The sequence below is a fragment of the Nothobranchius furzeri genome, unplaced genomic scaffold, assembly GCF_043380555.1.
Source record: "Nothobranchius furzeri strain GRZ-AD unplaced genomic scaffold, NfurGRZ-RIMD1 Scf022, whole genome shotgun sequence".
Lineage (NCBI taxonomy): Eukaryota > Metazoa > Chordata > Actinopteri > Cyprinodontiformes > Nothobranchiidae > Nothobranchius > Nothobranchius furzeri.
The window spans coordinates 2,693,765-2,707,482 of NW_027223039.1; positions in this window are offsets into that span (position 1 = coordinate 2,693,765).

Here is a 13,718-nt window from a genome sequence, read left to right on the forward strand (position 1 = left end):
CCCGCCATCAGCTGCTGGAGGCTGCCTGCAGCTCCTGCACCCCGCCATCAGCTGCTGGAGGCTGCCTGCAGCTCCTGCACCCCGCCATCAGCTGCTGGAGGCTGCCTGCAGCTCCTGCACCCCGCCATCAGCTGCTGGAGGCTTCTGCTCCTCCACCCCGCCATCAGCAGCTGGAGGCTGGCTGCTGGAGGCAGGCTGCTGCTCCTCCACCCCGCCATCACCAGCTGGAGGCTGGCTGCAGCTCCTGCACCCCGCCATCAGCTGCTGGACGCTGCCTGCAGCTCCTGCACCCCGCCATCAGCTGCTGGAGGCTGGCTGCTGCTCCTGCATCCCGCCATCAGCTGCTGGAGGCTGGCTGCTGCTCCTCCACCCCACCATGACCTGCTGGAGGCTGGCTGCAGCTCCTGCACCCCGCCATCAGCTGCTGGAGGCTGCCTGCAGCTCCTGCACCCCGCCATCAGCTGCTGGAGGCTGCCTGCAGCTCCTGCACCCCGCCATCAGCTGCTGGAGGCTGCCTGCAGCTCCTGCACCCCGCCATCAGCTGCTGGAGGCTTCTGTTCCTCCACCCCGCCATCAGCTGCTGGAGGCTGGCTGCTGCTCCTGCACCCCGCCATCAGCTGCTGGAGGCTGGCTGCAGCTCCTGCAACCCGCCATCAGCTGCTGGAGGCTGGCTGCAGCTCCTCCACCCCGCCATCAGCTGCTGGAGGCTGGCTTCTGCTCCTCCACCCCGCCACCAGCTGCTGGAGGCTGGCTGCTGCTCCTGCACCCCGCCATCAGCTGCTGGAGGCTTCTGTTCCTCCACCCCGCCATCAGCTGCTGGAGGCTGCCTGCTGCTCCTGCCCCCCGCCATCAGCTGCTGGAGGCTGGCTGCTGCTCCTCCGCCCCACCATGACCTGCTGGAGGCTGGCTGCAGCTCCTCCACCCCGCCATCAGCTGCTGGAGGCTGGCTGCAGCTCCTCCATCCCGCCATCAGCTGCTGGAGGCTGGCTTCTGCTCCTCCACCCCGCCACCAGCTGCTGGAGGCTGGCTGCTGCTCCTGCACCCCGCCATCAGCTGCTGGAGGCTTCTGTTCCTCCACCCCGCCATGAGCAGCTGGAGGCTGGCTGCAGCTCCTGCACCCCGCCATCAGCTGCTGGAGGCTGGCTGCAGCTCCTCCACCCCGCCATCAGCTGCTGGAGGCTGGCTGCAGCTCCTCCGCCCCGCCACCAGCTGCTGGAGGCTGGCTGCTGCTCCTGCACCCCGCCATCAGCTGCTGGAGGCTTCTGTTCCTCCACCCCGCCATCAGCAGCTGGAGGCTGGCTGCTGGAGGCTGGCTGCTGCTCCTCCACCCCGCCATCACCAGCTGGAGGCTGGCTGCAGCTCCTGCACCCCGCCATCAGCTGCTGGAGGCTGCCTGCAGCTCCTGCACCCCGCCATCAGCTGCTGGAGGCTGGCTGCTGCTCCTGCACCCCGCCATCAGCTGCTGGAGGCTGGCTGCTGCTCCTCCACCCCAACATGACCTGCTGGAGGCTGGCTGCAGCTCCTCCACCCCGCCATCAGCTGCTGGAGGCTGCCTGCAGCTCCTGCACCCCGCCATCAGCTGCTGGAGGCTGCCTGCAGCTCCTGCACCCCGCCATCAGCTGCTGGAGGCTGGCTGCAGCTCCTCCACCCCGCCATCAGCTGCTGGAGGCTGGCTTCTGCTCCTCCACCCCGCCACCAGCTGCTGGAGGCTGGCTGCTGCTCCTGCACCCCGCCAACAGCTGCTGGAGGCTTCTGTTCCTCCACCCCGCCATCAGCAGCTGGAGGCTGGCTGCTAGAGGCTGGCTGCTGCTCCTCCACCCCGCCGTCACCAGCTGGAGGCTGGCTGCAGCTCCTGCACCCCGCCATCAGCTGCTGGAGGCTGCCTGCAGCTCCTGCACCCCGCCATCAGCTGCTGGAGGCTGGCTGCAGCTCCTCCACCCCGCCATCAGCTGCTGGAGGCTGGCTTCTGCTCCTCCACCCCGCCACCAGCTGCTGGAGGCTGGCTGCTGCTCCTGCACCCCGCCAACAGCTGCTGGAGGCTTCTGTTCCTCCACCCCGCCATCAGCAGCTGGAGGCTGGCTGCTAGAGGCTGGCTGCTGCTCCTCCACCCCGCCGTCACCAGCTGGAGGCTGGCTGCAGCTCCTGCACCCCGCCATCAGCTGCTGGAGGCTGCCTGGAGCTCCTGCACCCCGCCATCAGCTGCTGGAGGCTTCTGTTCCTCCACCCCGCCATCAGCAGCTGGAGGCTGGCTGCTGGACCCTGGCTGCTGCTCCTCCACCCCGCCATCACCAGCTGGAGGCTGGCTGCAGCTCCTGCACCCCGCCATCAGCTGCTGGAGGCTGCCTGCAACTCCTGCACCCCGCCATCAGCTGCTGGAGGCTGGCTGCTGCTCCTCCACCCCACCATGACCTGCTGGAGGCTGGCTGCAGCTCCTCCACCCCGCCATCAGCTGCTGGAGGCTGCCTGCAGCTCCTGCACCCCGCCATGAGCTGCTGGATGCTGCCTGCAGCTCCTGCACCCCGCCATCAGCTGCTGGAGGCTGGCTGCAGCTCCTCCACCCCGCCATCAGCTGCTGGAGGCTGGCTGCTGCTCCTGCACCCCGCCATCAGCTGCTGGAGGCTTCTGTTCCTCCACCCCGCCATCAGTAGCTGGAGGCTGGCTGCTGGAGGCTGGCTGCTGCTCCTCCACCCCGCCATCACCAGCTGGAGGCTGGCTGCAGCTCCTGCACCCCGCCATCAGCTGCTGGAGGCTGGCTGCTGCTCCTCCACCCCGCCATCACCAGCTGGAGGCTGGCTGCAGCTCCTGCACCCCGCCATCAGCTGCTGCAGGCTGCCTGGATCTCCTGCACCCCGCCATCAGCTGCTGGAGGCTTCTGCTCCTCCACCCCGCCATCAGCAGCTGGAGGCTGGCTGCTGGAGGCAGGCTGCTGCTCCTCCACCCCGCCATCACCAGCTGGAGGCTGGCTGCAGCTCCTGCACCCCGCCATCAGCTGCTGGAGGCTGCCTGCAGCTCCTGCACCCCGCCATCAGCTGCTGGAGGCTGGCTGCTGCTCCTGCATCCCGCCATCAGCTGCTGGAGGCTGGCTGCTGCTCCTCCACCCCACCATGACCTGCTGGAGGCTGGCTGCACCTCCTCCACCCCGCCATCAGCTGCTGGAGGCTGCCTGCAGCTCCTGCACCCCGCCATCAGCTGCTGGAGGCTGCCTGCAGCTCCTGCACCCCGCCATCAGCTGCTGGAGGCTTCTGTTCCTCCACCCCGCCATCAGCAGCTGGAGGCTGGCTGCTGGAGGCTGGCTGCTGCTCCTTTACCCCGCCATCACCAGCTGGAGGCTGGCTGCAGCTCCTGCACCCCGCCATCAGCTGCTGGAGGCTGCCTGGAGCTCCTGCACCCCGCCATCAGCTGCTGGAGGCTGCCTGGAGCTCCTGCACCCCGCCATCAGCTGCTGGAGGCTGGCTGCTGCTCCTGCACCCCGCCATCAGCTGCTGGAGGCTGGCTGCAGCTCCTGAACCCCGCCATCAGCTGCTGGAGGCTTCTGTTCCTCCACCCCGCCATCAGCTGCTGGAGGCTGGCTGCTGCTCCTCCACCCCGCCATCACCAGCTGGAGGCTGGCTGCAGCTCCTGCACCCCGCCATCAGCTGCTGGAGGCTGCCTGCTGCTCCTCCGCCCCACCATGACCTGCTGGAGGCTGGCTTCAGCTCCTCCACCCCGCCATCAGCTGCTGGAGGCTGCCTGCAGCTCCTGCACCCCGCCATCAGCTGCTGGAGGCTGGCTGCAGCTCCTCCATCCCGCCATCAGCTGCTGGAGGCTGGCTTCTGCTCTTCCACCCCGCCACCAGCTGCTGGAGGCTGGCTTCTGCTCCTCCAACCTGCCATCAGCTGCTGGAGGCTTCTGTTCCTCCACCCCGCCATCAGCAGCTGGAGGCTGGCTGCAGCTCCTGCACCCCGCCATCAGCTGCTGGAGGCTGGCTGCAGCTCCTCCACCCCGCCATCAGCTGCTGGAGGCTGGCTGCAGCTCCTCCACCCCGCCACCAGCTGCTGGAGGCTGGCTGCTGCTCCTGCACCCCGCCATCAGCTGCTGGAGGCTTCTGTTCCTCCACCCCGCCATCAGCAGCTGGAGGCTGGCTGCTGGAGGCTGGCTGCTGCTCCTCCACCCCGCCATCACCAGCTGGAGGCTGGCTGCAGCTCCTGCACCCCGCCATCAGCTGCTGGAGGCTGCCTGCAGCTCCTGCACCCCGCCATCAGCTGCTGGAGGCTGGCTGCTGCTCCTGCACCCCGCCATCAGCTGCTGGAGGCTGGCTGCTGCTCCTCCACCCCAACATGACCTGCTGGAGGCTGGCTGCAGTTCCTCCACCCCGCCATCAGCTGCTGGAGGCTGCCTGCAGCTCCTGCACACCGCCATCAGCTGCTGGAGGCTGCCTGCAGCTCCTGCACCCCGCCATCAGCTGCTGGAGGCTGGCTGCAGCTCCTCCACCCCGCCATCAGCTGCTGGAGGCTGGCTGCTGCTCCTCCACCCCGCCGTCACCAGCTGGAGACTGGCTGCAGCTCCTGCACCCCGCCATCAGCTGCTGGAGGCTGCCTGGAGCTCCTGCACCCCGCCATCAGCTGCTGGAGGCTTCTGTTCCTCCACCCCGCCATCAGCAGCTGGAGGCTGGCTGCTGGACCCTGGCTGCTGCTCCTCCACCCCGCCATCACCAGCTGGAGGCTGGCTGCAGCTCCTGCACCCCGCCATCAGCTGCTGGAGGCTGCCTGCAACTCCTGCACCCCGCCATCAGCTGCTGGAGGCTGGCTGCTGCTCCTCCACCCCACCATGACCTGCTGGAGGCTGGCTGCAGCTCCTCCACCCCGCCATCAGCTGCTGGAGGCTGCCTGCAGCTCCTGCACCCCGCCATGAGCTGCTGGATGCTGCCTGCAGCTCCTGCACCCCGCCATCAGCGCCTGGAGGCTGGCTGCAGCTCCTCCACCCCGCCATCAGCTGCTGGAGGCTGGCTGCTGCTCCTGCACCCCGCCATCAGCTGCTGGAGGCTTCTGTTCCTCCACCCCGCCATCACCAGCTGGAGGCTGGCTGCAGCTCCTGCACCCCGCCACCAGCTGCTGGAGGCTGGCTGCTGCTCCTCCACCCCGCCATCACCAGCTGGAGGCTGGCTGCAGCTCCTGCACCCCGCCATCAGCTTCTGCAGGCTGCCTGGAGCTCCTGCACCCCGCCATCAGCTGCTGGAGGCTTCTGCTCCTCCACCCCGCCATCAGCAGCTGGAGGCTGGCTGCTGGAGGCAGGCTGCTGCTCCTCCACCCCGCCATCACCAGCTGGAGGCTGGCTGCAGCTCCTGCACCCCGCCATCAGCTGCTGGACGCTGCCTGCAGCTCCTGCACCCCGCCATCAGCTGCTGGAGGCTGGCTGCTGCTCCTGCATCCCGCCATCAGCTGCTGGAGGCTGGCTGCTGCTCCTCCACCCCACCATGACCTGCTGGAGGCTGGCTGCAGCTCCTGCACCCCGCCATCAGCTGCTGGAGGCTGCCTGCAGCTCCTGCACCCCGCCATCAGCTGCTGGAGGCTGCCTGCAGCTCCTGCACCCCGCCATCAGCTGCTGGAGGCTGCCTGCAGCTCCTGCACCCCGCCATCAGCTGCTGGAGGCTTCTGCTCCTCCACCCCGCCATCAGCAGCTGGAGGCTGGCTGCTGGAGGCAGGCTGCTGCTCCTCCACCCCGCCATCACCAGCTGGAGGCTGGCTGCAGCTCCTGCACCCCGCCATCAGCTGCTGGACGCTGCCTGCAGCTCCTGCACCCCGCCATCAGCTGCTGGAGGCTGGCTGCTGCTCCTGCATCCCGCCATCAGCTGCTGGAGGCTGGCTGCTGCTCCTCCACCCCACCATGACCTGCTGGAGGCTGGCTGCAGCTCCTGCACCCCGCCATCAGCTGCTGGAGGCTGCCTGCAGCTCCTGCACCCCGCCATCAGCTGCTGGAGGCTGCCTGCAGCTCCTGCACCCCGCCATCAGCTGCTGGAGGCTGCCTGCAGCTCCTGCACCCCGCCATCAGCTGCTGGAGGCTTCTGTTCCTCCACCCCGCCATCAGCTGCTGGAGGCTGGCTGCTGCTCCTGCACCCCGCCATCAGCTGCTGGAGGCTGGCTGCAGCTCCTGCAACCCGCCATCAGCTGCTGGAGGCTGGCTGCAGCTCCTCCACCCCGCCATCAGCTGCTGGAGGCTGGCTTCTGCTCCTCCACCCCGCCACCAGCTGCTGGAGGCTGGCTGCTGCTCCTGCACCCCGCCATCAGCTGCTGGAGGCTTCTGTTCCTCCACCCCGCCATCAGCTGCTGGAGGCTGCCTGCTGCTCCTGCCCCCCGCCATCAGCTGCTGGAGGCTGGCTGCTGCTCCTCCGCCCCACCATGACCTGCTGGAGGCTGGCTGCAGCTCCTCCACCCCGCCATCAGCTGCTGGAGGCTGGCTGCAGCTCCTCCATCCCGCCATCAGCTGCTGGAGGCTGGCTTCTGCTCCTCCACCCCGCCACCAGCTGCTGGAGGCTGGCTGCTGCTCCTGCACCCCGCCATCAGCTGCTGGAGGCTTCTGTTCCTCCACCCCGCCATGAGCAGCTGGAGGCTGGCTGCAGCTCCTGCACCCCGCCATCAGCTGCTGGAGGCTGGCTGCAGCTCCTCCACCCCGCCATCAGCTGCTGGAGGCTGGCTGCAGCTCCTCCGCCCCGCCACCAGCTGCTGGAGGCTGGCTGCTGCTCCTGCACCCCGCCATCAGCTGCTGGAGGCTTCTGTTCCTCCACCCCGCCATCAGCAGCTGGAGGCTGGCTGCTGGAGGCTGGCTGCTGCTCCTCCACCCCGCCATCACCAGCTGGAGGCTGGCTGCAGCTCCTGCACCCCGCCATCAGCTGCTGGAGGCTGCCTGCAGCTCCTGCACCCCGCCATCAGCTGCTGGAGGCTGGCTGCTGCTCCTGCACCCCGCCATCAGCTGCTGGAGGCTGGCTGCTGCTCCTCCACCCCAACATGACCTGCTGGAGGCTGGCTGCAGCTCCTCCACCCCGCCATCAGCTGCTGGAGGCTGCCTGCAGCTCCTGCACCCCGCCATCAGCTGCTGGAGGCTGCCTGCAGCTCCTGCACCCCGCCATCAGCTGCTGGAGGCTGGCTGCAGCTCCTCCACCCCGCCATCAGCTGCTGGAGGCTGGCTTCTGCTCCTCCACCCCGCCACCAGCTGCTGGAGGCTGGCTGCTGCTCCTGCACCCCGCCAACAGCTGCTGGAGGCTTCTGTTCCTCCACCCCGCCATCAGCAGCTGGAGGCTGGCTGCTAGAGGCTGGCTGCTGCTCCTCCACCCCGCCGTCACCAGCTGGAGGCTGGCTGCAGCTCCTGCACCCCGCCATCAGCTGCTGGAGGCTGCCTGCAGCTCCTGCACCCCGCCATCAGCTGCTGGAGGCTGGCTGCAGCTCCTCCACCCCGCCATCAGCTGCTGGAGGCTGGCTTCTGCTCCTCCACCCCGCCACCAGCTGCTGGAGGCTGGCTGCTGCTCCTGCACCCCGCCAACAGCTGCTGGAGGCTTCTGTTCCTCCACCCCGCCATCAGCAGCTGGAGGCTGGCTGCTAGAGGCTGGCTGCTGCTCCTCCACCCCGCCGTCACCAGCTGGAGGCTGGCTGCAGCTCCTTCACCCCGCCATCAGCTGCTGGAGGCTGCCTGGAGCTCCTGCACCCCGCCATCAGCTGCTGGAGGCTTCTGTTCCTCCACCCCGCCATCAGCAGCTGGAGGCTGGCTGCTGGACCCTGGCTGCTGCTCCTCCACCCCGCCATCACCAGCTGGAGGCTGGCTGCAGCTCCTGCACCCCGCCATCAGCTGCTGGAGGCTGCCTGCAACTCCTGCACCCCGCCATCAGCTGCTGGAGGCTGGCTGCTGCTCCTCCACCCCACCATGACCTGCTGGAGGCTGGCTGCAGCTCCTCCACCCCGCCATCAGCTGCTGGAGGCTGCCTGCAGCTCCTGCACCCCGCCATGAGCTGCTGGATGCTGCCTGCAGCTCCTGCACCCCGCCATCAGCTGCTGGAGGCTGGCTGCAGCTCCTCCACCCCGCCATCAGCTGCTGGAGGCTGGCTGCTGCTCCTGCACCCCGCCATCAGCTGCTGGAGGCTTCTGTTCCTCCACCCCGCCATCAGTAGCTGGAGGCTGGCTGCTGGAGGCTGGCTGCTGCTCCTCCACCCCGCCATCACCAGCTGGAGGCTGGCTGCAGCTCCTGCACCCCGCCATCAGCTGCTGGAGGCTGCCTGCAGCTCCTGCACCCCGCCATCAGCTGCTGGAGGCTGGCTGCTGCTCCTGCATCCCGCCATCAGCTGCTGGAGGCTGGCTGCTGCTCCTCCACCCCACCATGACCTGCTGGAGGCTGGCTGCACCTCCTCCACCCCGCCATCAGCTGCTGGAGGCTGCCTGCAGCTCCTGCACCCCGCCATCAGCTGCTGGAGGCTGCCTGCAGCTCCTGCACCCCGCCATCAGCTGCTGGAGGCTTCTGTTCCTCCACCCCGCCATCAGCAGCTGGAGGCTGGCTGCTGGAGGCTGGCTGCTGCTCCTTTACCCCGCCATCACCAGCTGGAGGCTGGCTGCAGCTCCTGCACCCCGCCATCAGCTGCTGGAGGCTGCCTGGAGCTCCTGCACCCCGCCATCAGCTGCTGGAGGCTGCCTGGAGCTCCTGCACCCCGCCATCAGCTGCTGGAGGCTGGCTGCTGCTCCTGCACCCCGCCATCAGCTGCTGGAGGCTGGCTGCAGCTCCTGCAACCCGCCATCAGCTGCTGGAGGCTGGCTGCAGCTCCTCCACCCCGCCATCAGCTGCTGGAGGCTGGCTTCTGCTCCTCCACCCCGCCATCAGCTGCTGGAGGCTGGCTGCAGCTCCTGCAACCCGCCATCAGCTGCTGGAGGCTGGCTGCTGCTCCTGCACCCCGCCATCAGCTGCTGGAGGCTTCTGTTCCTCCACCCCGCCATCAGCAGCTGGAGGCTGGCTGCTGGAGGCCGGCTGCTTCTCCTCCACCCCGCCATCACCAGCTGGAGGCTGGCTGCAGCTCCAGCACCCCGCCATCAGCTGCTGGAGGCTGCCTGCAGCTCCTGCACCCCGCCATCAGCTGCTGGAGGCTGGCTGCTGCTCCTGCACCCCGCCATCAGCTGCTGGAGGCTGGCTGCTGCTCCTCCACCCCACCATGACCTGCTGGAGGCTGGCTGCAGCTCCTCCACCCCGCCATCAGCTGCTGGAGGCTTCTGTTCCTCCAACCCGCCATCAGCAGCTGGAGGCTGGCTGCTAGAGGCTGGCTGCTGCTCCTCCACCCCGCCATCACCAGCTGGAGGCTGCCTGGAGCTCCTGCACCCCGCCATCAGCTGCTGGAGGCTTCTGTTCCTCCACCCCGCCATCAGCAGCTGGAGGCTGGCTGCTGGACCCTGGCTGCTGCTCCTCCACCCCGCCATCACCAGCTGGAGGCTGGCTGCAGCTCCTGCACCCCGCCATCAGCTGCTGGAGGCTGCCTGCAACTCCTGCACCCCGCCATCAGCTGCTGGAGGCTGGCTGCTGCTCCTCCACCCCACCATGACCTGCTGGAGGCTGGCTGCAGCTCCTCCACCCCGCCATCAGCTGCTGGAGGCTGCCTGCAGCTCCTGCACCCCGCCATGAGCTGCTGGATGCTGCCTGCAGCTCCTGCACCCCGCCATCAGCTGCTGGAGGCTTCTGTTCCTCCACCCCGCCATCAGCAGCTGGAGGCTGGCTGCCTGAGGCTGGCTGCTGCTCCTCCACCCCGCCATCACCAGCTGGAGGCTGGCTGCAGCTCCTGCACCCCGCCATCAGCTGCTGGAGGCTTCTGTTCCTCCACCCCGCCATCAGCAGCTGGAGGCTGGCTGCTGGAGGCTGGCTGCTGCTCCTCCACCCCGCCATCACCAGCTGGAGGCTGGCTGCAGCTCCTGCACCCCGCCATCAGCTGTTGCAGGCTGCCTGGAGCTCCTGCACCCCGCCATCAGCTGCTGGAGGCTTCTGCTCCTCCACCCCGCCATCAGCAGCTGGAGGCTGGCTGCTGGAGGCAGGCTGCTGCTCCTCCAGCCCGCCATCACCAGCTGGAGGCTGGCTGCAGCTCCTGCACCCCGCCATCAGCTGCTGGAGGCTGCCTGCAGCTCCTGCACCCCGCCATCAGCTGCTGGAGGCTGGCTGCTGCTCCTGCACCCCGCCATCAGCTGCTGGAGGCTGGCTGCTGCTCCTCCACCCCACCATGACCTGCTGGAGGCTGGCTGCACCTCCTCCACCCCGCCATCAGCTGCTGGAGGCTGCCTGCAGCTCCTGCACCCCGCCATCAGCTGCTGGAGGCTGCCTGCAGCTCCTGCACCCTGCCATCAGCTGCTGGAGGTTTCTGTTCCTCCACCCCGCCATCAGCAGCTGGAGGCTGGCTGCTGGAGGCTGGCTGCTGCTCCTTTACCCCGCCATCACCAGCTGGAGGCTGGCTGCAGCTCCTGCACCCCGCCATCAGCTGCTGGAGGCTGCCTGGAGCTCCTGCACCCCGCCATCAGCTGCTGGAGGCTGGCTGCTGCTCCTGCACCCCGCCATCAGCTGCTGGAGGCTGGCTGCTGCTCCTCCACCCCACCATGACCTGCTGGAGGCTGGCTGCAGCTCCTGCACCCCGCCATCAGCTGCTGGAGGCTGGCTGCAGCTCCTCCACCCCGCCATCAGCTGCTGGAGGCTGGCTTCTGCTCCTCCACCCCGCCACCAGCTGCTGGAGGCTGGCTGCTGCTCCTGCACCCCGCCATCAGCTGCTGGAGGCTTCTGTTCCTCCACCCCGCCATCAGCAGCTGGAGGCTGGCTGCTGGAGGCCGGCTGCTGCTCCTCCACCCCGCCATCACCAGCTGGAGGCTGGCTGCAGCTCCAGCACCCCGCCATCAGCTGCTGGAGGCTGGCTGCAGCTCCTGCACCCCGCCATCAGCTGCTGGAGGCTGCCTGCAGCTCCTGCACCCCGCCATCAGCTGCTGGAGGCTGGCTGCTGCTCCTCCACCCCACCATGACCTGCTGGAGGCTGGCTGCAGCTCCTCCACCCCGCCATCAGCTGCTGGAGGCTGCCTGCAGCTCCTGCACCCCGCCATCAGCTGCTGGAGGCTGCCTGCAGCTCCTGCACCCCGCCATCAGCTGCTGGATGCTGGCTGCAGCTCCTCCACCCCGCCATCAGCTGCTGGAGGCTGGCTTCTGCTCCTCCACCCCGCCACCAGCTGCTGGAGGCTGGCTGCTGCTCCTGCACCCCGCCATCAGCTGCTGGAGGCTTCTGTTCCTCCACCCCGCCATCAGCAGCTGGAGGCTGGCTGCTGCTCCTCCACCCCGCCATCACCAGCTGGAGGCTGGCTGCTGCTCCTCCAACCCGCCATCACCAGCTGGAGGCTGCCTGGAGCTCCTGCACCCCGCCATCAGCTGCTGGAGGCTTCTGTTCCTCCACCCCGCCATCAGCAGCTGGAGGCTGGCTGCTGCTCCTCCACCCCGCCATCACCAGCTGGAGGCTTGCTGCAGCTCCTGCACCCCACCATCAGCTGCTGGAGGCTGCCTGGAGCTCCTGCACCCCGCCATAAGCTGCTGGAGGCTTCTGTTCCTCCACCCCGCCATCAGCAGCTGGAGGCTGGCTGCTGGAGGCTGGCTGCAGCTCCTGCACCCCGCCATCAGCTGCTGGAGGCTGCCTGGAGCTCCTGCACCCCGCCATCAGCTGCTGGAGGCTTCTGTTCCTCCACCCCGCCATCAGCTGCTGGAGGCTGGCTTCTGCTCCTCCACCCCGCCACCAGCTGCTGGAGGCTGGCTGCTGCTCCTGCACCCCGCCATCAGCTGCTGGAGGCTGGCTTCTGCTCATCCACCCCGCCACCAGCTGCTGGAGGCTTGCTGCTGCTCCTCCACCCCGCCATCAGCTGCTGGAGGCTGGCTGCTGCTCCTCCACCCCGCCATCACCAGCTGGAGGCTGGCTGCAGCTCCCGCACCCCGCCATCAGATGCTGGAGGCTGCCTGCAGCTCCTGCACCCCGCCATCAGCTGCTGGAGGCTGCCTGCAGCTCTTGCTCCCCGCCATCAGCTGCTGGAGGCTGGCTGCAGCTCCTCCACCCCGCCATCAGCTGCTGGAGGCTGGCTTCTGCTCCTCCACCCCGCCATCAGCTGCTGGAGGCTGGCTGCTGCTCCTGCACCCCGCCATCAGCTGCTGGAGGCTTCTGTTCCTCCACCCCGCCATCAGCAGCTGGAGGCTGGCTGCTGGAGGCTGGCTGCTGCTCCTCCACCCCGCCATCACCAGCTGGAGGCTGGCTGCAGCTCCTGCACCCCGCCATCAGCTGCTGGAGGCTGCCTGGAGCTCCTGCACCCCGCCATCAGCTGCTGGAGGCTTCTGTTCCTCCACCCCGCCATCAGCAGCTGGAGGCTGGCTGCTGGAGGCTGGCTGCTCCTCCTCCACCCCGCCATCACCAGCTGGAGGCTGGCTGCAGCTCCTGCACCCCGCCATCAGCTGCTGGAGGCTGCCTGCAGCTCCTGCACCCCGCCATCAGCTGCTGGAGGCTGGCTAGTGCTCCTGCACCCCGCCATCAGCTGCTGGAGGCTGGCTGCTGCTCCTTCACCCCACCATGACCTGCTGGAGGCTGGCTGCAGCTCCTCCACCCCGCCATCAGCTGCTGGAGGCTGCCTGCAGCTCCTGCACCCCGCCATCAGCTGCTGGAGGCTGCCTGCAGCTCCTGCACCCCGCCATCAGCTGCTGGAGGCTGGCTGCAGCTCCTCCACCCCGCCATCAGCTGCTGGAGGCTGGCTTCTGCTCCTCCACCCCGCCACCAGCTGCTGGAGGCTGGCTGCTGCTCCTGCACCCCGCCATCAGCTGCTGGAGGCTTCTGTTCCTCCACCCCGCCATCAGCAGCTGGAGGCTGGCTGCTGGAGGCTGGCTGCTGCTCCTCCACCCCGCCATCACCAGCTGGAGGCTGGCTGCAAATCCTGCACCCCGACATCAGCTGCTGGAGGCTGGCTGCAGCTCCTGCACCCCGCCATCAGCTGCTGGAGGCTTCTGTTCCTCCACCCCGCCATCACAGCTGGAGGCTGGCTGCTGCTCCTCCACCCCGCCATCACCAGCTGGAGGCTGGCTGCAGCTCCTGCACCCCGCCATCAGCTGCTGGAGGCTGCCTGCAGCTCCTGCACCCCGCCATCAGCTGCTGGAGGCTGGCTGCTGCTCCTGCACCCCGCCATCAGCTGCTGGAGGCTGGCTGCTTCTCCTCCACCCCACCATGACCTGCTGGAGGCTGGCTGCACCTCCTCCACCCCGCCATCAGCTGCTGGAGGCTGCCTGAAGCTCCTGCACCCCGCCATCAGCTGCTGGAGGCTGTCTGCAGCTCCTGCACCCCGCCATCAGCTGCTGGAGGCTGGCTGCAGCTCCTCCACCCCGCCATCAGCTGCTGGAGGCTGGCTTCTGCTCCTCCACCCCGCCACCAGCTGCTGGAGGCTGGCTGCTGCTCCTGCACCCCGCCATCAGCTGCTGGAGGCTTCTGTTCCTCCACCCCGCCATCAGCAAGTGGAGGCTGGCTGCTGGAGGCTGGCTGCTGCTCCTCCACCCCGCCATCACCAGCTGGAGGCTGGCTGCAGCTCCTGAACCCCGCCATCAGCTTCTGGAGGCTTCTGTTCCTCCACCCCGCCATCAGCAGCTGGAGGCTGGCTGCTGCTCCTCCACCCCGCCATCACCAGCTGGAGGCTGGCTGCAGCTCCTGCACCCCGCCATCAGCTGCTGGAGGCTGC